The following is a 25,171-nucleotide window of genomic DNA, read 5'->3' as shown; positions in this document are numbered from 1 at the left end:
TTTTTGTAAAACATAATTCTTAACACGCAATTAAATGAAATGTGCAAACAAAATGACAAAGCCGAAAATAAAGTAAAGTATATTATAAGAAAGTCATTACTAGAGTACTTTTAAGTAATGCAGACGGTAAGTAGTAGTCATTGAAAAGTAAGTGGTTATGTAAGTACAACCCATTACCGAGTTTTTGCTGGGTAATTATGTACAACATAAAAATTAATGTTTACTGGTTATCTGTTGAAATATCGGTTCGTATTTAATGAGCTTTAGTTACATTTTAAAAGGCCCACTTCCTATGGAAAATGGCACAAAGCTAAACTAAAATCTTATGTTCAATATACATTTCCAAAAATTTTATGAATTGTGATATTCTTTACAAAGGATTTTATTTGTGTCTTCCCTTTAGACTTTTAATTAAAAATATCATTATAATTGTAAACTCAATTTCAAAAATATTCATAACCAAACAAACTCGTTCAATTGAATGTTTCTGGAATCAATCAATGATTTAAGTTCGAGTTTGCTATACAGATATAGTTCTATAGAAGCTTTAGAGAACATAGATCTTTAGAACTTGATCTTTTTCCAGCGATTTATGATTCAAATTGTTGAGATTGAGATCAATTTTTGGAAACCGTCAACTATAATTAAAATTTCTTACAATAAATTCGAGATATTCTTCTACTAGTTTAAAGTAGTTGTTTTTAAAATCTGTACTAGTATCCCAATGTAAATACATATTTGTAACAATGGAAATATTGAAAGAAATGATTACATCGGAACCTTTTAATCACAATATTTTTCGACAGAACTGTTTCGAGAATTAATGGCGATATTATTAGTTGCAATGTCGCAGTTCCAGAATCTTTTTGTTTCCTTCCGATCTAAAAAATTCAAAAAAAAATTATTGAATAAGCATTTATAATTCCGTATTAAAATCATCCCATAATAAGTGGATTTGGTAAGTTTGCGTATTAAGGTAAAAACATTATGTATGCAGTTAAATAATACGAAAAAATAAAGCTATTTTAGAAAAATTCTAGGGGAGCCATATAAAAAATCCTCTTTTTGGGATAAGAATCGAAAAACTCTAAAACAAGTTATTATAAACATTTTGTTCTGTATTAAAATCGACCCATAATAAGTGGAGTGGTCCATAAAGCTAAGCTAAAAATATTATTTATGTATTTTATTTTAAAAATTTAAATATTTTACATTAAAAAACCTTATTTCTGTCAGCACTTTTTCTAGCATTTTTATACCCACCAACAAAAAAAGATGGGGGGTATATTGTTTTTGTCATTCCGTTTGTAACACATCGAAATATTCATCTAAGACCCATAAAGTACATATAATCTGGACGCTTATTAAATTCTAAGACGATCTAGCCATGTCCGTCCGTCTGTTGAAAACACGATAGAGTCCAAATGGAGGTAGCAAGCGAGCTGAAATTTTGCACAGATATTTTATATTGATGCAGTTTGTTTGGTATTGAAAATGGGCAATATCGGTCCACGATTTCGCCTAGCCCCCATATAAGGTCCCCTTCAGAAAATGACTAGCGCTCATAACTGTCTAAAAGAATCATCTATAGCGATGAAATTCGACATGCACATATTTTATAGGAACTTAAATCGCTTTGTAAAATTTTATAAGGATCGATCCATAATTGACCCTACCCCCCATATAAGGTCCCCTTCTAAAAATTACTTTAACGCTCATAACTGTCTAAAATAAGCATATATATATCGATGAAATTCGACATAAACGTATTTTATAGGAACCTTAATCGTTTTGTAAAATTTTATAAGGATCGGTTCATAACTGACCCCATCCCTATATAAGGTTTCCTTCAGAAAATGACTTTAACGCTCATAACTCTCTAAAAGAAGCATCTATAGCAATGATATTCGACATGAACATATTTTATAGGAACATAAATCGCTTTGTAAAATTTTATAAGAATCGGTCCATAATTGACCCTACCCCCCATATAAGGTCCCCTTCAGAAAATTACTTTAACGCTTATAATTGTCTAAAAGAAGTATATATATACCCAGCAAAAATAAAGCGAAGTACTTCCAAAAGAATAACAGTTATCACCACCTCAAAAGTAGCAATTAGTGATTTTTTTTACCTTCTGTGGAAGTGATGTTTAATGACTTCCGAAGAAGCGAAAATAATTATATTTTTTCAATGCCGAAGATATTTTTTTTGTTCTTACATTTTTGTGAGATAAAAAATTTTATTTTTGGGCTTCTGTTTTCAATGTACCTATTACCCTTATTAATGTTAATATTATTTAAGTCAAATTAGTTGTATTCGATAATAATACAATTTCATTTCCGAATAACTTTCAAAAAAGAGCATAAAAATTACTTCTTGAGAATGACTTCAGAAGTAGTGAATTTGGAATCAAATAAAAAGGACATCCCTCCTATGACAAGCCTGTGTTAAAATCATCACTTCTTCAGGTTTTTTTCAGTACTTTCATGGAGTAAATTGTACTTCTTTTTCGGTTCTTTGGAAGTTTATTTTTTGCTGGGTATCGATGAAATTCGACATGAACATATTTTATAGGAACTTTAATCGCTTTGTAAAATTTTATAAGGATCGGTCCATAATTAACCCTACCCCCACATAAGGCCCCCTTCAGTAAATGATTTTAAGGCTCATAAATGTCTAAAAGAAGCATCTATAGCGATTAAATTCGACATGAACATATTTTATAGGAACCTTGATATCTTTGATTAATTTTGTAAGGATTGATGCATAATTGACCCTACCCCTTATATAAGGTCCCCTTCAGAAAATGACTTTAACGCTCATAACTGTCTAAAAGCAGCATCTATAGCGATGAAATTCGACATGAACATATTTTATAGGAACCTTAATATCTTTGTTAAAATTTTGTAAGGATCGGTCCATAATTGACCCTACCCTTCATATAAGGTCCCTATCAACAAAATGCTTAAAAATACGAGTATAGCGATGAAATTTCACAGAAGTAAGTTTAATACGAGCCAAAATCTCTCTACCAAATTTTATGTGGATCGGTCCATAATTAACCCTACAAAATCTTACGAGGATCGCGCCATAACTTATCCGAACTGAATTCGGAAGAGACTCATTACAGGCCCTCTTCAAAATATTACCCTAATGTTCATATTAATATCGACGTAGGTATGTATGATGGTAAAATTCTACATATATGTAATAAATGAGAAAATTGTTTTCATACAAAAGCATCGATTCTTAAATATCAAAGTTTATTTATATGGAATCATTCCTATTCGGCAATGATTTGATGGTGGGTATATAAGATTTGGCACGGCCGAATATAACACTCTTACTCGTTTTCTTTATTTTTAGCACTTTCTAGGATGTTTTTTCAAAAACAATGTAGCACTTTTTTGCAATTAGGTTTTGGCAACACTGAACGTGAGCGTGTTTTAACCAGACAGACAGACGAACATAGCTAAATCAGAATTTCATAAGGACCCATAATATATATATACTTTGTTGGGTCTCAGATGAATATTTTTTGGTATTACACACGGAATGACAAACTTATATATATCCTCCATCACCACTGCTAGTGGTGGAGGGTATAAAAATATGTTTGCTGATGAAATTCACACATATCTCTCCAGGTAACTTAAACTTATGCATATACAGTCGTACCGGAGTTATCTTCACGTATATCACAAAATGCAAAAAAATGAGTTAAGGTAATTTTTTGGGGTAAAATTTGAAGATCTATCGATCTAATCAATCCACAGGTTTCTATCTCTTGTGGTTTACGAGTTATTCAGTAGCTATTTTATTGTATATCCACTTTTCTTAAAAATTTAAGGTGTTATCTTAATGCATATGCCATTTTTGTGGATGTACAAAAAAAATGTATGAAATTATTGAAATAAAAAAAAGTTGTGTTATCTTCACGCATGTGTAAAAGATAAAAATACTGAAAACAGTATACATATAACACCGTCCGACACTCAAAATTAGACACGAACCAGATGATATAAGTCTAAAACTAGAGATTAAATGGTACTAAACTGTTTTCATTTTATTTCGTGATCCTTGTTTCCTTGTAAAAGTAATTTGAAAAAATTTATAAATACTTCTGCTTACTTTGCAAATTTGATGTCAAAATAACAAGAAGAGTTGGGAAATACTTTGTGCTCTTTTTGATTTATTCTGTCAGGATCAAAATAAGTCAAAAATGCCTTCAACTGAAAACCTAAATAGATATTAGAGGATAAAAATTTTAAAAAACATTTCGACATCTTCTTATCCTGACAGTATAAAATAAAAATAATACAAAATATTTCCCAACTCTTATTGTTCTTTTGACAACAAATTTGGCATTGTTTGAGCAGTAGAAGAATTTTTATTTATTTATTTTTTTTTTTTTTGAAACATTTACTTCTTTAAAACTTTGAAGTCCTTTAAAAAGGACACTGGATTGTTTTTAAACAATAGCAATTACAAAATGTGAATACAGATTTCGTATATAAACCCAGCAAAAATATGGAAATGACTTGTACTTACTAAACAACATTCTTTTCAATGACAACTACTTACCGTTTGCATTACTTAGAAGAAAATTAAATTTCTATGTAAAAACCATTATTTGACGCGCAATAAAATAGCTAAGCAGTGGTGCAGTGAGTAGAATATTTGACTAACAAACAGAAGTCATTGATTCGTATACTCGCTGGCTCTTTATATTATTAAAAACAAAACATCTTCCTCAACAAGTACTTCTTTAACTCCCTATTTGTAAGCGATGCGGTAAGTACTTGTCTCCAATACCACCGTGTTAATATATTGAGTTAAAATACTAATAAAAAGAGGTTTTATTAGCTTTTTAACTCATTACTTTCCAATGTAAGTTTGAGAGAGAATGAACTTAAAAATGATGCATATTTTATTAGAATAAATAAAAATAAACATAAACAAAATTAGTGTATATTAACTAAACTAATAAATACCAATTTTTGTTACTGCACGAATAACGGATAAGATAATTTGAGAGACAAAACATAATGCAGTTTTTATCAGTACATTTTCACGTATATGCAATAAATTAAAAAAATAGTTCTCAAAAAGTGGTTTACACAACAAATTTGGGAAATTCTTCTTGAGCTAAAAATTACCATATCTTGAAAAATTTACTCATGACTTTGGATATTTTTACAGTAATCGATGCAGAAAAATCAAGCGCTACATTACCCAGCAGTTCGACGGGACAGTCCCGAACTAACCACTTGACATACCACTTATGGTGGCCCCTAGCCACCCGACTACCCAGGTGACAAACCATTTTAACATGGGCTTGTCCTACGAGGAAGTCAATCGTCACTCTACAGTCTACAATGAGACTCTCAAGAGGTAGTCAAAAGTAGTCAATGGATGGTAATCTCCAAATGGGTTCTTGGGAGTCAGTCACATTACTAGCTCTTTTACTAGTTACTTTACTAGCTATTGATGTGTCCTAGGGGAAGTGAAGTGTCTCCAAGTAGCTTGTCCAATGGACAGGTATTGCAGTAGGGTTAAATTACCGGTCCGACTGTTAAAAAAATACTTTTATTTCTAGATTAAATAAATATTGAAATACATAAATATTGTTGCTAATTTGTATCTCCAGTAAAATCAGACTTTTAAACTTTGGAATTCATTAATACATATCTATATGTATGAATCTGAAAGAATAGAATTTGTTACATTAAGGAAATGTTATTTTCTTCCGTAATCTCTGCTAAAGTTTTTTGTTTTAACTCATCTCAAATAAATTCACTCTTCCAAATTGTAAATATCTCATATTTAAATTTTACTATTTTTTAATCAAAATAAAAATTATTTTTTTATTCACTAAATAATATGAAAAATAAATCACATTTCATCACAATAAATCACCACTTTAGTGGTGTAGTATATAAAAACTTCAATGCATTTACACGATGCAAAATGTTAAATCTAGCACTAAAAGTGCTAAAATGGCAACACTGCTTATAAGTACTTAAAGGTACGAAAAACCGGGTTTTTACCCTTAACTCAAGATTTTGGAGGTGTTTGGCAAATTTTTAAAAACATATTCTTGTTCTACTCGGATCCACCTTTCGGAAAAATAGTATCACTTCCCAGGTATTTCGATTTTCAATTGAAATTCAAGCAATTATTTATCAGAAACAGATAAATTATTTATTGTATTTTGGCAATAATACACAAAATTCCTCTGTGAATATAAAAAATAACAAGTAAGAGTGTTATATTCGCCCATGCCGAATATTATATATTATAGAATTAGTTATCGATCCACCTTCATCAAAATCAGTAGAAAGATTTCAGTTCCCATAAAACTTGTTCATGTCGAATTTCATCGCTGGACTCGCTATTTTGTGGCAGCAATGAGTTTTAAAATCATTTTCTGAAGGGGACCTTATATGGGGGGTAGGGTCAGTGTAGGATCGATCCTTATAAAATTTCTCGCATTTTGAGTTAAAGTCATTTTCTGAAGGGGACTTTATATGCGGTAGGGTCAATTAGGGATCGATTCACATAAAATCCGGTAGAGAGATTTTGGCTCGCAAAATTTCATCGCCATACTCATATTTTTTAGCCAATAACGACCATAAAATTCATTTTTTAAAGGGCACCCTATATGAGGGGTAGGGTCAGTTATCGACCAATCCTCTACCTCTTGCCGTTCGGCCTCTATCGTGCTTTCAACGGACAGACAGACTGACAGACATGGCTAGATCGTCTTAGAATTTAATAAGGACACAGAATATATCGTCACCTGAAACGCAAACGGCCCTAACTAACCAAAAATTCAAAATCGATTTTATTGTTGATTCTGATGTATTGCATCAAAACAAATGTCCACATAAAATTGACTCCTCCGACCAAAATATACTGGCCAGGATTATGAAAATTGATAACAAAACAAATGCCGAAACATGTGTTGCCAAATGTCGGCGGCGCTGGTATTATGGCGTATGCCGGGCTGAGGCTCGCCGGATGGGGTGGTTCTTGCCGACACTGCCACTTTTCCTGGGTACAAAAATTCTATAAAATACCAGCATTACGTTTAAGTTGACAGAAAAACAGAAATATTTAAATTGAAAGGGACCCGAAGTGAGCATAACATTCATAAAACGAATACACCAAACATTCAACTAAATCATTCCATTACTAACCAAGAATACTCATTATTGACAGATGGAGTTGCCAATATGTTATTTCCCTCCCAGAGGCCTAAACCTACAACCGTAGCAACCTGTTAATTTTAGTTGCCCCTAACTAACCCTACCCACTCACAATAATTTCACCCCAATCACTTACCTTATACACTTAAGCTACGTTCAGACCTGTAAAATATTTGGTTCAAATATTTGTTATAAAATATTTATAAAGTTGCGTCAAACAAATGCAATATTTATTTCATGTTCAGACTTGAACAAATATTTGATGGTATTGATTTATCAAACAGTGCAAATATAATATGGTTCAAACACACACATGTTTTGCAGCCACAGTATATCGTATATTTTCATGCAAGAAAAAAACAATTTGGCAATTTGTTTTAATTTTAACTATTTTTATTAGGTTTAAAATTAAATTTTTATAATAAAAGTGTATAATATTAATATATAACACGATTGAAAAAACTTTGTTTGTCGAATCTGAACATAAAATATTTCATGTTAACAAACAGCAATGCGGATGATTTTCATAAAACAAATTGATTTGCTGGCAAATAAATATTTTCTCATTGTTTCATCAATGTGAACACCAAAAGTCAAATAATTTACGTCATTTTGGTAAAATAATTATTTGATCTTGCAAACCAAATGTAAGATCAAACAGCGTCAATGACAGCTGTTCTTTGTTTATTTTCTGAAAAAGAGTGTTATCACCTCATACAAAAATGTAAATAGTCGCTTATATGACTGCTTTTATTTTATTTTTTATAAAATATAAATCTGAGACAAAGTTGTGACATTTAATTGAAATTCAAGCAATTGCGTAAATTAATGATAATTATTATTTTTGTTGTTTGTTTTGTTATTTATTGGTTGGTAACAACATACTATATATAGTTATACTACATAATATATGCATCTATAGTCTAGTTTGCAGTCTAGTCCAACGGTTCCCAAATTACAATTAAATAAGAGATACTGTTATCTCGGTGTATGAAGTTAGGCCACATTTCATAATTCAAGGACAAGCTTATCGCAGATTTAAGTTTGTCAAATTGTAAACAAAAGTGTTCTTATTTGGAAGGACTAAAATAATATATTTCCGAAACAGAGGTGACTCTTTATTCGTCTTCAATACGTTAATCCTGGTAATTTTAAATATAAATATTCCATTCCGACGTGATACACATATTTTAACTTGATTTTGTCTACCAATATTATTAAATTAACACCAGAAAATGCATAAATAGTCAAAACCATGCAGTAAAATTCACAGTACTTTCGCAAAGAGTTCAAGTCATATATTATGCGGATAAACGCATTCCGCAACAATATCGAAGAAGTTCAACTTTCTTATATTATTTTCCCGAAAAATTAGCTAACATACTCAGATTACCCGTCTGCAATCGCAAAAAAAATTTGCAACGTGACTCTTTAAGCACATGTCGACGATATTTGATGAAGAAACCTTTTCGTTACCTTAAAGAAAAATGAACGTGAAAGATCTCACGATCATAAAATTAAACATCATGTTAACATTTCAACAATGAAGTCATTCTATCTTCAAAAACAGGCAATTGAAACTTCGCTGAAATATTAATTATTCTCAATGTACGGGAATATTTTATAGAAATGACATATCTACATCTGTTTGACCTTGGGATTTATGGACTATGACAATTTTCGGATGAACAATTACATATTTAGAACAATAAGATATCAAAATATGTATGGGGGTCCGCGAATTTAAATAAATTCCTCAAGGGGTCCGCGAAGTAAAAACCGGGGGAACCGCTGGTCTAGTCTATAGTCAAGCTATAGTTTAGTCTATAGTCTTGTCTATACTCTAGTTTATAGTATTGTTTATAGTCTAGTCTATAGGTTATAATCTAGTCTATAGTTTAGCAATTAATTGAGAAATTATTTAATTAATTTATTACTTAATTTATTTAAACAATTATTTATTATAGTAATGGATATAAAAACATATTAATAATAAACAATTCTCTCTAATTTTCAATTTTATAGATATGTAATTTAATGAAAATTATTTATAATTTGGTTACTTCCGGGCTTATAGCGATTTTTTTGAAATCGCTATAAACCGTTCCAAACAACCAAGGTTTTTCGCTACATTGACTATACTAAATAGCAACAACATGACAGTAAAGATCCACCATCTATCTCTTTTCCACTTGCACAAGGTATTGAAATGTAATTTCAATACCTTGTGCAAGTCTATCTATCTCTTTTCCACTTGCACAAGGTATTGAAATGTAATTTGTATTTTTTTGTTGTACAATTTTGATGAAAAACAATATTAAATGAAATTTTAGAATATATAGAAGTTATTATTCAATAATATAGCTTTTTAGTAAATATAAACACATATATTTTTGGTTTGGTTGCGCATTAGCTGTTCTTGTTGTTATGTTCCTCTTTGCCTGCAAACAAAATCTTGTTTTTTTACTGTTTTATCCGTCAATTGCTTTACGAAATTATTTGTTGTAATGTGAACACCGGGCAAACAAACTTTTACTATTTGTACTGAATTGTGTTTGACTTTGTTTCTTCAAACAAAACGTCAAAATAGAAATACTCATTTTAAGCACATTGTGAAATAAAAATGTATTTAATTTTTTGTTCTTAGGCAAAAATTTCTATTAAATCGTAAAAAATATTATTAAATAGTTTCTTTAACGTTTAACAAAAATGTTTCATGTTTGGTGTTCACATTGTTTTCACATTAAGAAAATATTTGTAGGTTGACAAATAAAAATGTTTCACGAAGAACAGCTGATATTTTGTTTGCTCTTCAAAAATAATTTGTGTTCACATTACAGCCAACAAATATTTGATAAAAAACGTCAAATATTTGATATCTGCCAACGAAGTCCCCCGTTGAGTGGAGCTGGCGATGGCGTGGCTTGGTGTTGGCTTAGTTTAATTTGGATTTTATTTAGTTTTAAGTTTTCTTTTATTTAGCTTTAAAGTCTACTTTAATGTAGTTTTAAATCTACATTAGTTTAGTTTTAAGATTTAAAAATTTGTTAAAATTTTTTTTCTTTAACAAAAAAATTAATGAAATTAACAAAAAAAGAATGAAAAACTGATTTTTTTTTATTATTACTTAGACGATGGCCACGGGCTCCACCTTCTTCAATAGCCAAAAGAAATAAAAAAGACCGACATTTTGGTCATTAGGGACCGAGAAACCTCGGTTGCCAATATGGTGCCCTTCCAATAAATTTTCAGCAATTTAATTCTTTTCATATTGTTTCATAGTTGTTTTGTTTTTGTTTACTTTCTTCCTCTTCTTCCTGAAGAAAAATTTCCATTTCTATTTAGTTGCCACCTGTTTACCCTGCTTCTTCTTTTTTCTTTTTTTTGTAGCTAAACTACAGGGTGCACACGACAAACCGTACCATTCTGTAATCCATTTATGGATGCAGAATGGGGTGGAAAAATTTGCGGCCTGAAATTATGAACATCCCTAATTTAAAAAAATTTTTTGGGATCGTGGGTATTTTTTTTATTCCCAACAAAAAACCCTATGGCAACCCTTACTCAGTCATGAACAAAAGTGCGACTCTGTGTCGCCGTCGGACTCTGAATGAATTGAAAGGGGAGGAGAGAGAATGCCAAAAATACTCATTTATTAATATTTTTCAATGGTGGTGGTCAACAAGGGTAAGTATTTATTAATGAGATATTTATTTTTGAATTTATTTATTTTTATTTAAAAATTTTAATAAAAATTTATTGCATTATATTAATTTATTCTTTTTTATATTTTCTTTCCAGAAAAAGACGGAGGATGCTGCAGATTTTGGTGGAATTATGGTAAGTAAAAATTTATTTAATTCATTGAAGGTCAACAAAAATATGCGAATTTGTGAAATAAAACTATTTTTTTTAAAATACAGTGGCGGATAAATGTATCAGTGAAATTTTAGTGACAGTGGAAATAAAAGTTAAAATGTACGAAATTCAATGAAAAATTCTGAAAATATTTACAAAATAAAAAAAAATTAATTCAGTTTTTTTTCAATTTTCTCCAAAAATTTTTTTTCGATTTTTTTTTATATAAATGTTTTTATATGTTTTTTTTCTAAATTTATTAAATTTATTTTTTAGATTTTTATTTAATTCTTTTTATATTTTTTTGTGATTCCTTTTTTTTATAATTTTACTAATTCTATTTTAATTTACTATATTTTCAGATTAAAATTCAAAAGGACCTTAAACTTCCAACAGGCCTTAGCTTCCGTTTAGGAGTCGTAAGTTTGAAAAAAATTATATTAATTATAGTGTTACATCCTATTCATTGTAATACAAGGACTAAGTCCACCAAAACTCATAGAGTAAACTCTACAGACTTTGGCGGGAAATACCCCTTGTAATTACATTCAACAAAAAAAAACTAAATTACTAATGCTTCCTTTTACAAATTATCCATCCAAACTTTGGGAAACTGACATAGAAGACCCGGACATTATGATGACTCAGGTAAGTCTTCTGATAAAAATAGATGAAAATGACAAGGACCAAAACCACTAAAGATTTCAGGCTGAAGCCTTAGATCTTTGGCGAGAAGTGCCCCTTGACATTTTCACTTTAAACAAAAACTAGCTACTAGCTCACATATATAGGGTTGTTTGAGCATAAAACTTTCTAAAAGAAACTCTTAATAAAAATTTTCTTTTAAACAATTCATAGACACGATTCTTTTAGAAAATTTTATTATCAACTTAAAAAAAATACAAAAACTAATGTTTCTTTTCCCTACAGGTTCTTTGGAATTCAAGTGCCCTTGAGAAGGACGAACCGAAAGGACTAGAACACCAGTGAGATGCCAACATCGGTGAAATCCATGGGAATTGGCAACTATTTATAATGAAATAATTATAATTCTAATTATTTATTTGAACCTATACTAAAGTCTTTCGTTTTTATTTCAGATTACAACAACAAGATCGTGAGAGGCAAATGAGGCGATGAAGTAGAAAATCCGAGTGAGTGTAAAGTAAATAAAAATATTTAATTTATATGTATACTACATATATTAGAATATAAGTCAAGGTAATCAGACAGCTAGTTTAAGTCGGACTTCATAGATTCATTTCCAATATTAGCGCAGAATTCGGTGGTAATAACAAGACAAAGTTTAGAAAATTATGAAACAAGGTCCTAAACTCCTTGTTATTGCCACTGAACTCAAAAGAATTGTGTTTAGAATAGTTACGAACTATATCCCAACCAAAACTGACGTATCTGTACTATCGATCATTTATTTCCCAGCCAGTGACAATCTGTTTACGGAATGAACAACTACTTGTTGGTCTTCCAACTTATATTGTCCCAATTGTTTACTTTGGTATCGGCTCGCTGTAAGATCGGACTCAGAATTGTGTTATTACCCTAGGTGACTAACAACCCTTACGCTTTTGATGACACGGTACCAGAAGGCTTTGATGGGGTTGCACCTACTAATAGGGTAATGACCGGTTACACATGTAACCAGCTAAGAAACGTTGGCTTTAAGTCGATCCAACAAATAATTACTCATTCCAAAGTAGCTATGGATCTCACCGGACTACGATATAAATGAACGATATGTACAGAACTCGGTACTGCCTAGGATATATCAACAGCTATGCCAAACAGAAATTCCCTGCCAATAAAGAAAAGACTAAGATTAATATAAAGACTCGACAATACAGATTTAAAGATAGGTACACAATTAGGTACGAATTGGACGACTACTAGACGCTGTCAACCGGTAGATATTCAGGAAGAAATGTTAGGACTAGAACCACCAAAGATATTGAAGCTATTGCTTCAAATCTTTGGCGTGAAAAACTCCTAACGATTTACCCTGAATATCCTCGACCTCTAAAAAATATAAGGAAAATTTAGAAAACAAATGAAAATTTTGTTTGGTTTATTAAACTTTTACGAATTCGGGCAAATTTAGCATTAAAATTATTCTTAAAATCGCTTTGTTGGAAGCTACTTCGGTAGACTTCCTGACCGGGAACAAATTTAACTTGTCAACACCGCGTATTATAAGATTTTTCGTTACGAGTGTAGGCCTTATGTAGATTTTCCCGAATTTTTCTTCGTATCAGATCCATTCTAGCCGCGTTCGGGATGATATTCATCTCGGGATCGTTTAGCACTTTGAGCTTACGAGCCAACTGATAAACGCTGCCATGGCCAATCATATTCATTCCGATTAAGGCAAAATATGGCGTAACTCCGATGGACGACTGCAATGAAGACCTTAAGGAAAACTCAATTTCGGACAAATGCTTGTCCTATTCTGTATGGCCTTCCTGCTGCTAAAATGGACTGATTGACGCGCTCGGACGCATTAGCCTGCGGTGAGTGAGTTGCAGTTCTAACATGTCTGACACCGAAATTCCCTATCATATCCGCAAATTCTTTACTTACGAACTGCTTTCCATTGTCCGAAACGATTGTTTCCGGAGTTCAAAATATATGGAAAACCTCCGTGATTAAAAATATCACCATATTCTTGGTGCTGGCTTTAGGCAAGGCTTTCAAAAAAACAAACTTAGTTAAATGATCTAAAACGATAAAAATATAAACATTTCCGTTTTTCCACCGTGGGTACGGACCAAGAAAATCTATGAAAATGCGTTGGAAAGGTCGTTCTGACTGTACTTCGGATCCCATTGGTGGTCTGAGCGTAGAATTCGCGGGTTTCGATTCCTTGCAGATTTGACACACTCTTACAAAATTTCTTACTTGAACATTTTGATTGGGCCAATAAAAATACTCCTTCACTCTATACAGAGCCATACCGACGCCTCCATGCGACGCTTGTGGGGAATCATGATACGCTTTAATTATATTTTGGGTTAACTCTGAAGGTACCCACAACTTCCACTCGAAATCTTCACTAAGGGCTACACCGTCATAATGCCTGGTCCGTTTGTAGACAAAACCGTCGACCACTTTCAAATCGGGTAATTGCTCCGAATTCTTCTAGACCTTATCAATTAAGCTTAGATAATCTTCCGACTGAAATGCTTCCGAATTTAAATCTACAAGTTTAGATACGTTTAGTGAGATTTCGTCCATATCATAACGCGATAGGGTATCGGGTACTACATTTTCCTTCCCCTGCCTATGTTCAATTTCGAAATCGTACGCCTGTAAATGTAGACTCCACATCGCCAATCGACCAGTTAGACCCCGATGTGACATTAGCCATTTAAGACTGCTGTGATCCGTGATCACCGTAAATGGCATCAATTCTATATAGGCCCTAAACTTCTTAATCGCCAAGACAACTGCAACTAAAAGCAACGGTAAACTTGAATTGTTTACCCATCTTCAGCGTTTCAAAGATTGGAGCCGTAATGGTTGCATAGTCTGGTATAAATTTCCTATACCAGCCTGTTGCTCCCATGAAGCTCCTCACCTGTCTTGCTGTCTTAGGGTATGCAAAACGAGTAATCGTTTCCACTTTGGCCGGGTCCGGTTTTAATTTGCCGCCACCAACAATATACCCAAGATATTTTAACTCCTTAAAACAAAATTTGGATTTAGCAACATTGATGGTTAAACTTGCATCTGCTAGACAAATAGATACCCGCTTCAACAATTCCAGATGTGTCTCGAATGCTGGATATACTATCAATAGGTCATCTAAGTACATGAAAACTCTTTCACGAAGTGCCGCGGGGATCACTTTATCCATTAACCGACATAACTTTTGAGCTGCATTACACAACCCAAAAGGCATGACAGTAAATCGATAAAGTGGTCGTCCAGGTACCGGGTACCGTAAAAGCAGTTTTTTCCCTACTAGATGACTCTAGTGGTATCTGCCAGAACGCGTCTTTTAAGTCGACACTCGAAAAATAGATTGTATCTCCAAATCGACTGAGCAAACCTTCAATGTGCGGCAATGGATATGCATCCTTGACTGTCAGCGCATTGAGTTTACGCGCGTCCAGGCATAACCGATTCTTCTCGCCCCTTCGTACGAGAGTAACCGGATGACTCCATGGACTTTCGCTAAGCTCAATAACACCTAAGTCCAGCATTCTATCCAACTCCGCATACATCAACTTTTGCACAGGGTAATATCTATCTTTCACTGGAATTGCATAACGGGTGTCTATTGCATGCGTTCTAAATGCGTTTTACCAAGGCCCTTCTTTGTATAGCAGGGGAACATCGCATCGTCTCTTCTTCATCTTCGCAAATATTAATACCATTCGTCGTGAGACTTCCAAGAATAACTCGCGACTCAGAGTAGGGACTAAAAGAAACACAACGTTGACTTCCACACTACCGACTATAGGGTGTTCTGTTCCATCCGCCGTTTTTATATTGGTATGAAAATCGTGGATTGTTAGACCGGTCTTCTGTATGAAACTCATACAATTACGGCCTAGGCACGTAACCGTTGCACCGCTGTCCAACAATCCCTCGATTTCCTGACGATTTATAGAAATCCTAGTATAAAAACGAGAATCATCACCCTCTATTAACGACGCGGCCGAAATTTCCCGCCTAAGACTTTTTCTTCGCTTATACCTTTCGCGTACTTTCTTTATCCTATTCGAAACGTTACCGAAAATTCTCGATCTTGCCTGAGAGGTTTTATCTCTCTGAGCCGAGTCTCAGGACTTGCCTCTACCTTTGCTTCAACCCTTTTCAAAATTTTAACTTGCTCTCTCTCTTCACTCGTTGCCGTAGATCTTTGACTAACTGGGCCTAAACTTCCGTTGACCTCGCCTCCCAGTTCGAGACGGGTTCCGGGACCGGTTTCCCTGACATCTAGGACACTGTAACCAAAATTCTACGCGTGGACGAAGGACAATCAAAAAAAAAACCATGACCAACCACTTTGCATTGCGTCCACTTCCAGAATAAGCACCACCTCCTTTTCTTCTGGTGTAACCTCAATTTCATTGACCCTTGCGAAATTCGGACGCTTTTGATAACTTTGCTTCTGGTTAGCCAACAAGTTCTCTGCTCTCTTGACCTCGTGACAAAACTCGGTTAGGCTATTTATTCGGATGGGAAACATCAACTGGGCCAAAGCTGGTTTAAGGTTACCCCTCATGATATCAATTAACGATCTCTCATCGTACGGAAACTTTTGCAGATGACGTAGCTTGAGAATGACATTGTAAAACTCCTCAAATGACTCATGAGGTAACTGGCGGCGATTGAGTATTTGCATTTGTACCTGAAACTCATTCTCAAAACGCTGATATTGGGACAAAATAGCACTTTCCAGGTCCCACCAAGAGTTAATTTGCGCCAATTTGCGATGGTTCCAATACCAGGCTAAAGCCGGACCTTCCAGTAAGTTATGGAAATGGCGTAAAATATCCATGTCCGAGCAGTTATAATCTTTTCTAAGCTCGTTTACTCGAAAGATAAACTCTTGAGCATTCATGGACTTACTGGTACCATCAAACTTTATACCCCACTTAAACAAATTCACTCACTGATGATTTTCCATCCCATTTGACACTGGCCAAGCATAATTAGGAGCTGGTCCAAAGCTATTTTGATGTTGTAGTGTTGGTTGATTGTAGCTATACCCTTGTTGTTGTTGGTTGTAGGCTTGTTGTTGATGTTGACCAACCCTCGGGGGATTGATCGGAGTCTGATTCATTGCCTGTTGTTCAAAATATCTCGTCTGGTTTAGATTAGGCTCTGGAAAATCTGTCTGATCCCTCCGCGGTATATCACTAGCCATATAATGTGGTGCTGGAAATAAGGGTGGTGGAGGTGGTGAGCTATAACTGGCTGTGGTTGGGTATACGTGACGGCTGTCACTTCTCTTCCGCCTATATTACCGTGAGGATATGATACTTGCGAGATCATAGGTGCCACTAAACTCCTAGTCACTGGAAGTAATGGGTTTGTTTGTGTCACTGCGCCGGTTAAGAATTCCGGACCTCCTCCCTGAGCCTCCTGCAATGGCACAGTCGGATATAAACTTGCTGGGACATCTTGTTGTTGCTGGTGGTTTATACCCAATGCCCGCTTAATTTCCATTAAATCATCGTTGATTTTATTATCTACCTGCCTCATAAATTGCGCCTGGGAAAGACCGATAGAAGCGTTGACCACTTCCTGTATGTTGGCACTTTGATTCCGCTGGTTGGACAGACTCTTTCGGACTTCGCGGCGAACGTTTTGAGCTGTAAGGCTACTGTACTGTATTCTGGCGACCTAATCGTGGAATTCGTGTCATCTGAACTAATAGAGACCTCGTGAGGCAATACTGGTGCTGTTGACGTGGCTGTTGTGGTAGGCCCACCTGCAGTAAGAGCGTCTGTAGTACGAGTTACACCTGCTTCAGTAGTTGCCATGTTGCTGCTGGTTGGTAAATTACTTGAAATTCTACTACTGGAACGAGTTACAACCATAATCCACCAAAAACTCAACGAAAATTCAAATTATTAGGAAAAACGTGACAAATTATTACCTTCCTTTGAAATACCGCCGAAGATAACAAAAAAAAATATTTATAACGAAAATTCAAAAAAAAAAAAAAAAAAACATAAAATATAATATACCAAATAATAACCACAGCGATTAATAAAAGGAACTAAAGATTTTCAGTACTAACGGAACTGACACAAATACCGAACTATCTTCAAATATTAACTATTTCAAAATGTATTATAAACTTCTATACATAAGTGATTGGGGTTCAATCATAGCGTGAGTGAGTAGGTTTATAAAACAATTGTCGATTATTCTTGATCTATGTAAAGTTAAGTATAATTTAGTTGTAAACTTTGGTATTTCCTAACGGCCTTTACAGATTGAAATTTACTATATGGACAAACTTAAGTACTGCGACTGAAAACTGAAATATTATTTCTTCCCTTTTAAGTATAATTTAAATTTTTAAGTATAATTTAGTTGTAAACTTTGGTATTTCCTAACGGCCTTTACAGATTGAAATTTACTATATGGACAAACTTAAGTACTGCGACTGAAAACTGAAATATTATTTCTTCCCTTTTTCCAGGACTAGTCCTAAGTCTGTAAGCAAAAACTATTTAAACAAAATTTTAATTTTCTTCTCCCTTGAGCAGTTAAATCAGCCACTTAACATAAAACTAATTAAGACTCTGGGATTAGAAATTTTATATGTACTTGGATTTAAGAATGTATCGCTATTATATCTAATCCACCTGAGAATTTAATAGATATAAGACTTATACATCTTAAATACAAGTAGAAAATAACAAATGAAATTTACTTGGGCTATTGAATTTAATGAAACTTTTTGTTGGCTTTATATATTAGGCGATTAACCATACTCCTAATGTACTTAATGCTTAAGACTCTAACAATAAAGCTAACAAAAATATATGTTTTTGCCAAGAAGATGTCGCAACGCGTTACAGACTCTTATTTGACGTGAACGGGACTTACACTACTTAGGCAAAAACATAACACTAACAAGTATGGACGTACTCACTTCGGGCCCCACGTTGGGCGCCATTTTATACTGGCCAGGATTATGAAAATTGATAACAAAACAAATGCCGAAACATCTGTTGCGGGTTGGTGTTGCCAAATGTCGGCGGCGCTGGTATTATGGCGTATGCCGAGCTGAGGATCGCCGGATGGGGTGGTTCTTGCCGACACTGCCACTTTTCCTGGATACAAAAATTCTATAAAATACCAGCATTACGTTTAAGTTGACAGAAAAACAGAAATATTTAAATTGAAAGGGACCCGAAGTGAGAAAAACATTCATAAAACGAATACACCAAACATTCAACTAAATCATTCCATTACTAATCAAGAATACTCATTATTGACAGATGGAGTTGCCAATATGTTATTTCCCTCCCAGAGCCCTTAACCTACAACCGTAGCAACCTGTTAATTTTAGTTGCCCCTAACTAACCCTACCCACTCACAATAATTTCACCCCAATCACTTACCTTATACACTTAGAAGCTCTCCATATTTGTGATCTGGACTATCGGGTCATTACATAACATTTGGAAGAACGGTAGCGTAAGTTTTCAGTCTGTCCGTTATCTGTTCTCGTTCGGTGTTTCGGTAAGTAGAAAATATAAAAACTTAAAAAAAAACCTTTTAAATAATTTATATTTTACTATAGTTTTTTTTTATTTCATTTCTGTTTAGGTTTTTTTGTATTCATTAATTTATACCAAAATATATATATATATATTTGAAGTCTAAACTAATATCTGTTTTTTTTTTAACTTTTTTTTTTCTTTTTATAGAAATTACCTAAAAGGAATTAACCAGTCTAGTTCGTCATGTCGTTCGAGGTAAAAGTAAATTTTCCAGTCGAAAACCCGGTACCTGAAGCACCACCGGATTGTTGGTGCTAATCTGCCAACGAAGTCCCCCGTTGAGTGGAGCTGGCGATGGCGTGGCTTGGTGTTGGCTTAGTTTAATTTGGATTTTATTTAGTTTTAAGTTTTCTTTTATTTAGCTTTAAAGTCTACTTTAATGTAGTTTTAAATCTACTTTAGTTTAGTTTTAAGATTTAAAAATTTGTTCAATTTTTTTTTAACAAAAAAATTAAACAGTTCACCAATGAAAAACATATTTTTTTTATTATTACTTAGACAATGGCTACGGGCTCCACCTTCTTCAATAGCCAAAAGAAATACAAAAAGACCGACATTTTGGTCATTAGGGACCGAGAAACCTCGGTTGCCAATATGGTGCCCTTCCAATAAATTTTCAGCAATTTAATTCTTTTCATATATTTTTTTATACCCTTCACCTTCGTGAGAAGGGTATATATAAGTTTATCATTCCGTTTGTAATTTCCAAAATATAATTTTCCGACCCCATAAAGTATATATATTCTGAATCCTTACACAGAGAAAACAGATTTGTTGTAGCAACCGAATTTGTTTCCAATCGAATTTGGTCGGTTACAACAACTACCACATAAATTGGTTGCAATTACCGAATATTTCATTTGTTAAATCTATATTTTTAGAACACATGAAAGTTGTTACTACCGAATTATCGATTGAAGTCATTGATTGAGTAGTCATTATACCTACTTATTTTAAAAAACAATTCGGTTATGGTGACCGAAATTATTAATATCAGCAACCAATAAAAATAAACGTATTGTTTTATATTTATTTGAAAAATTGTTTATTTCGCAGCAGATGTAATTATTTTTACATTAATTTTAAATTCAAACCTACGTTCCTATACGTTCATAAATGCATTAATAGCGCAAAACTGCAATATTTTAAATATAACGTTCTATACACTATTTTCTGTTACAGATCTTACTAATTCAGAAAACTTAATGCATTTAGGAACGTATTTACATATTTTTTGGTTTACGTCTATATTTCTATTAAAAAGAAACAAAGGAACAAAAGCCTCCTTTTGACCATCGATGTAATTGATGATATTTAAGCGTCAATGCGATTTCTGGCTGGTATAAATATCCTTGGGTAGAATTTGAAGGTCTTAGGTCTGCGGAAATATACGTTTGTTGATAATATTTGTCTAAGCCTTATAGCAAAGCTACAGCCCTAACCTTTGAGGTACCCTTTTGTACTTTCGAGCCAGGTTTGGTGGCAACGTCCTTGTCCTTAGCAGCAGCACGAGGCTTTGAAGAGAGGGCCGCATCCATGGTTTTAACTTAGCTTTAGAGGCAACTTTCTGGGTAGGAGCAGCCCTCTTAACTACTCTTTTTTTAGTAGCAGCAGCAGGTTTTTTTAGCTAGAGCGGGCCTTGCTGCAGTTTCCCCTTTGCCACCAGCAGCGGAAGTAGTAGCCGAAGCTTTCTTCTCTTGATTCTTATAACCATGCTTGGCAGCGGATTTTTCGGTTGGCTTTGAAATTATAAGATTATTAATATTTGAAAAATTCTCCTAGATATGAATACACAGCTTTCTGAAATTAAATATATAATGTTTATTTTATATTATTTACATACATGGAAACAGTTTCATTTACTTACAATTTTTATTAAAAATCTGCAAAAACTTCTAATTTTTTAGAATTTTTGATTTTATTTATAAATGTCTGTTCTTTTTTATTTCGTTTTTATTAATTTAGTACTAAATATTTTTAAATGTCAAGTAAACTTAATCATTTGTATATTGAATTCGGTTGGAAATACCGAATTAGATTTTATTGTAATAAATATCGAATTTTTCGGTTGTAAATACAGAATTATTCTTTATTTTATCAAAATAACCGAACTTTCTATACTTTTAATTGAATTATTTTAATACCATAACTAAAAACACATTTTTGGCATTAATAAAGAGATGTAAACAAAATTTCGATTACAAGTACTGATATTTACAGTAGAAGCAAATAATTATAAATTTAATTCGATCTTGCTGAAAGACATAATTGAAATAACCGTTTATAAAGCGTTTATAAAGCTCAAGTTGAGATTAACTGAAATAATAGTTGGGCGAACCATAGTTCGATTACACTTTTGGTTTTTCAATTGTAAATATATAAAATATGTTGAATGTACTGTTTTTTAATAACTACAAATAATATTCTTTCATAGTGAACAAAAAATTGTAACTGTGACCGATTTCCAACCAATCTTTTTTCTGTGTGTATAGATAGCGGAGTCGATTAAGACATGTCCGTCTGTCTGTTGAAATCAGTTTTTTGAAGACCCCAGATATCTTCGGGATCCAAATCTTCAATAATTCTATCAGACATGCTTTCGAGAAGTTTCCTATTTAAAATCAGCAAAATCCGTTCATAAACAACGGAGATATAAGCAAAAATCCGAAACCTCTGAAAATTTCATAAAAAATAAACAACAACAACACTGCTTATTCATTGCCTTTGTATTTTGTTTTTGTTTTTTTGAGTATTTCGTTTCGTATGTTTCGATGGCTGTGTATTTCATTGCCTTGTGTATATTGTTTTTGTTTCCTGGTACATACATTCAATTTCGTATGTTTGTATGTCTGTTGGTTTCATTGCGTTGTGTATTATGTTTTTGTTTTTTTCTGTATTTCGTTACGTACGTCTGTTGGTTTTACTGCCTTGTGTATTTCTTTGCGTGTGTTTATTTCGTTTAGCGTTGTTGTTGTTCATTATGTTTTGCTATTGCTATAATAATGATATAGTCGGGAAAATGAATTTTTAAATACACTATGGTGAAGGGTATATAAGATTCGGCACATCCGAATATAGCACTCTTACTTGTTTCATAGTTGTTTTGTTTTTGTTTACTTTCTTCCTCTTCTTCCTAAAGAAAAATTTCCCTTTCTATTCAGTTGCCACCTGTTTACCCTGCTTCTTCTTTTTTCTTTTTTTGGTAGCTTAACTACAGGGTGCACACGACAAAAATTAGCGTTTTTTTGACAAAAAAAGGCCCTATCTACAAAAACATTTAAATATTAAAGGTAAAAAGTCCAATTTATCCATTTTTATATACGCCATTGTTAGCTATCATTGTTAACTGATACGTTTCACTATAAAATAATTCGTTTATTTACTACAAATAAATCGCGTCGATAGAAGCAAACTTTTCAATTTAAATAGTTTTTTTCTTCTCCTGTAAAATTTTAAAAATGTAAGATAGGGCCGTTTGCGTTTTAGGTGACGATATATACTTTTGTGGGTTTTGACCAGTGTTTACTTTTACTAATATATTAGTCAGCATTTGCCGCAAAATACACATTTTTATCACTCGTCATACTAAAAATATTTAAACTTTTTCAGATTTAAATAGCATTGCTACTAAATATTGCCGTTCTGTTTTTATGTTTAACTAGAAAAATTGCGACGTTACACTGCAATCTCTATCAGCACGAATGAACAGTATTAATCTCTTGTTTGTTGTACACGAAAAAAATATATTTTTGTGCTATAGCAGCGCACACTCAAATCTGTTAAACTAATATGGCTAGTATTGATGATATTTTTATTTGCGCTGAGTTTTTCCTAGTAGCAATTAAATTTTGTTTTGCAACTACTAGCTGCAAATTAATTTATTGTTTTTTTTTATATTTTATTTTATGAATAAACAGTTATACCAGTGTTACCACAATCTCTAATTAAGGATAATTATTTTTCGCAACATAAAAAATAGTTTGTAAAATATACATAGTGGCACGTCCCATATGAATTAAATACAGAAATCGTTTTTCTCGGAAACTATTAGAGTCAGAATCTTCTAATTTTGACGAAAAACTTTAACTTCATTATGAACATTGAGAAGACTCATTCTATTTGGGCTGCAAATTTGGAACAAAATTGACACAAAAAAACCTAATTGGACCTCCTCTGAAAATCACATTGATGCTGATATTAATATCAATACATTACAATATTTTGATGGTGGGTATTTAATTTCGGCACAGTCGAATACAAACTTTATTTTTCAATACTAGAGGATTTTACATTTCTAACTTTCTACAAATCTGAATGATACCGGTAAAGGTAAATTACCTTGTTCTGAATGCACCTAAAATTTTAAATTAATACTACGAATATAATAATATGTTCCAAAACTAATATGTATTTTGAGTAAAATTCCAAATATTTTTCAAAGAATAGGTTCTAAATTGATGTTCGAATAATTGAATTGGTATCTGTTATAATTATTAGTTCACATGGAACAGTATGAGGTTTTAAAAAGTGCTTATGTCTAATTTCGGAACTTGATATTTATTTTTATTTAGGAAGTAAGTATGTATTTAAAAAGTTTCAGAAATTATTCAATTCTGAAAGTTTTTATTTAAAAATTGGAATTAATTGGATTGTTTTAATTTAAATATATCTTCTGTCTGTTAAATTTCCACAAAATTAAACAATTTTCTTTACAAATATGATGATTTAAAGATTTTCATATATAAAATAATTAAATTCATGTAATCCCGAAATCCCGTAAAATCCCGAAATACCGAAAAATCCCGGGATCCCGAAAAATCCCGGGATCCCGAAATATCCCGGGATCCCGGGATTGCAATTTTCAAAATCCCGAATCCCGGGATTTGTAAAAGCCAGTCCCGTTTGGCATCCCTAATACATACATACATACATACATAACATACATACATACATACATACATACAAGACAGACATACATACAACTACAGACAGACAGACAGACATACAGACAGACAGACAGACAGACAGACAGACAGACAGACAGACAGACAGACAGACAGACAGACAGACAGACACATACATACAGACAGACATACAGACAGACAGCAGACAGACAGACAGACAGACATAAGACAGACAGACAGACAGACAGACAGACAGACAGACAGACAGACAGACAGACAGACAGACAGACGACAGACAGACAGACAGACAGACAGACAGACAGACAGACAGACAGACAGACAGAAGACAGACAGACAGACAGACAGACAGACAGACAGACAGACAGACAGACAGACAGACAGACAGACAGACAGACAGACAGACAGACAGACAGACAGACAGACAGACAGACGACAGACAGACAGACAGACAGACAGACAGACAGACAGACAGACAGACAGACAGACAGACAGACAGACAGACAGACAGACAGACAGACAGACGAACAGACAGACAGACAGACAGACAGACAGAAGACAGACAGACAGACAGACAGACAGACAGACAGACAGACAGACAGACAGACCGACAGACAGACAGACAGACAGACAGACAGACAGACAGACAGACAGACGAAGACAGACAGACAGACAGACAGACAGACAGACAGACAGACAGACAGACAGACAGACAGACGACAGACAGACAGACAGACAGACAGACAGACAGACAGACAGACAGACAGACAGACAGACAGACAGACAGACAGACAGACAGACAGACAGACAGACAGACAGACAGACAGACAGACAGACAGACAGACAGACAGACAGACAGACAGACAGACAGACAGACGACAGACAGACAGACAGACAGAAGACAGAC

General features: G+C 33.4%; 1 protein-coding gene across 2 annotated transcripts in view; it reads left to right on the top strand.

The window, feature by feature from the left end:
- LOC119601032 (plasma membrane calcium-transporting ATPase 1) overlaps window positions 1-19,657 on the top strand; it is a 554,548-nt gene extending 534,891 nt beyond the window's left edge. The window contains exons 17-22 of one of the 2 annotated variants that reach the window (XR_005231173.1): window positions 10,605-10,901; window positions 11,016-11,054; window positions 11,435-11,491; window positions 11,695-11,720; window positions 12,003-12,226; window positions 19,490-19,657. The gene's annotated coding sequence lies outside the window, so the exon portion shown is untranslated. Of the gene's footprint in view, window positions 1-10,604; window positions 10,902-11,015; window positions 11,055-11,434; window positions 11,492-11,694; window positions 11,721-12,002; window positions 19,302-19,489 lie in introns of those variants that run through there. The other variant, XR_005231172.1, reaches the window with a different exon arrangement.
- The last annotated feature ends 5,514 nt before the right edge of the window (window positions 19,658-25,171 follow it).

The sequence above is a fragment of the Lucilia sericata genome, unplaced genomic scaffold (assembly GCF_015586225.1).
Source record: "Lucilia sericata isolate MDLA Ls3-8-SP2 unplaced genomic scaffold, ASM1558622v1 Contig000137F_arrow, whole genome shotgun sequence".
In the NCBI taxonomy this organism is placed as follows: Eukaryota; Metazoa; Arthropoda; class Insecta; order Diptera; family Calliphoridae; genus Lucilia; species Lucilia sericata.
This window is presented reverse-complemented; position numbering and strand designations above follow the sequence as displayed.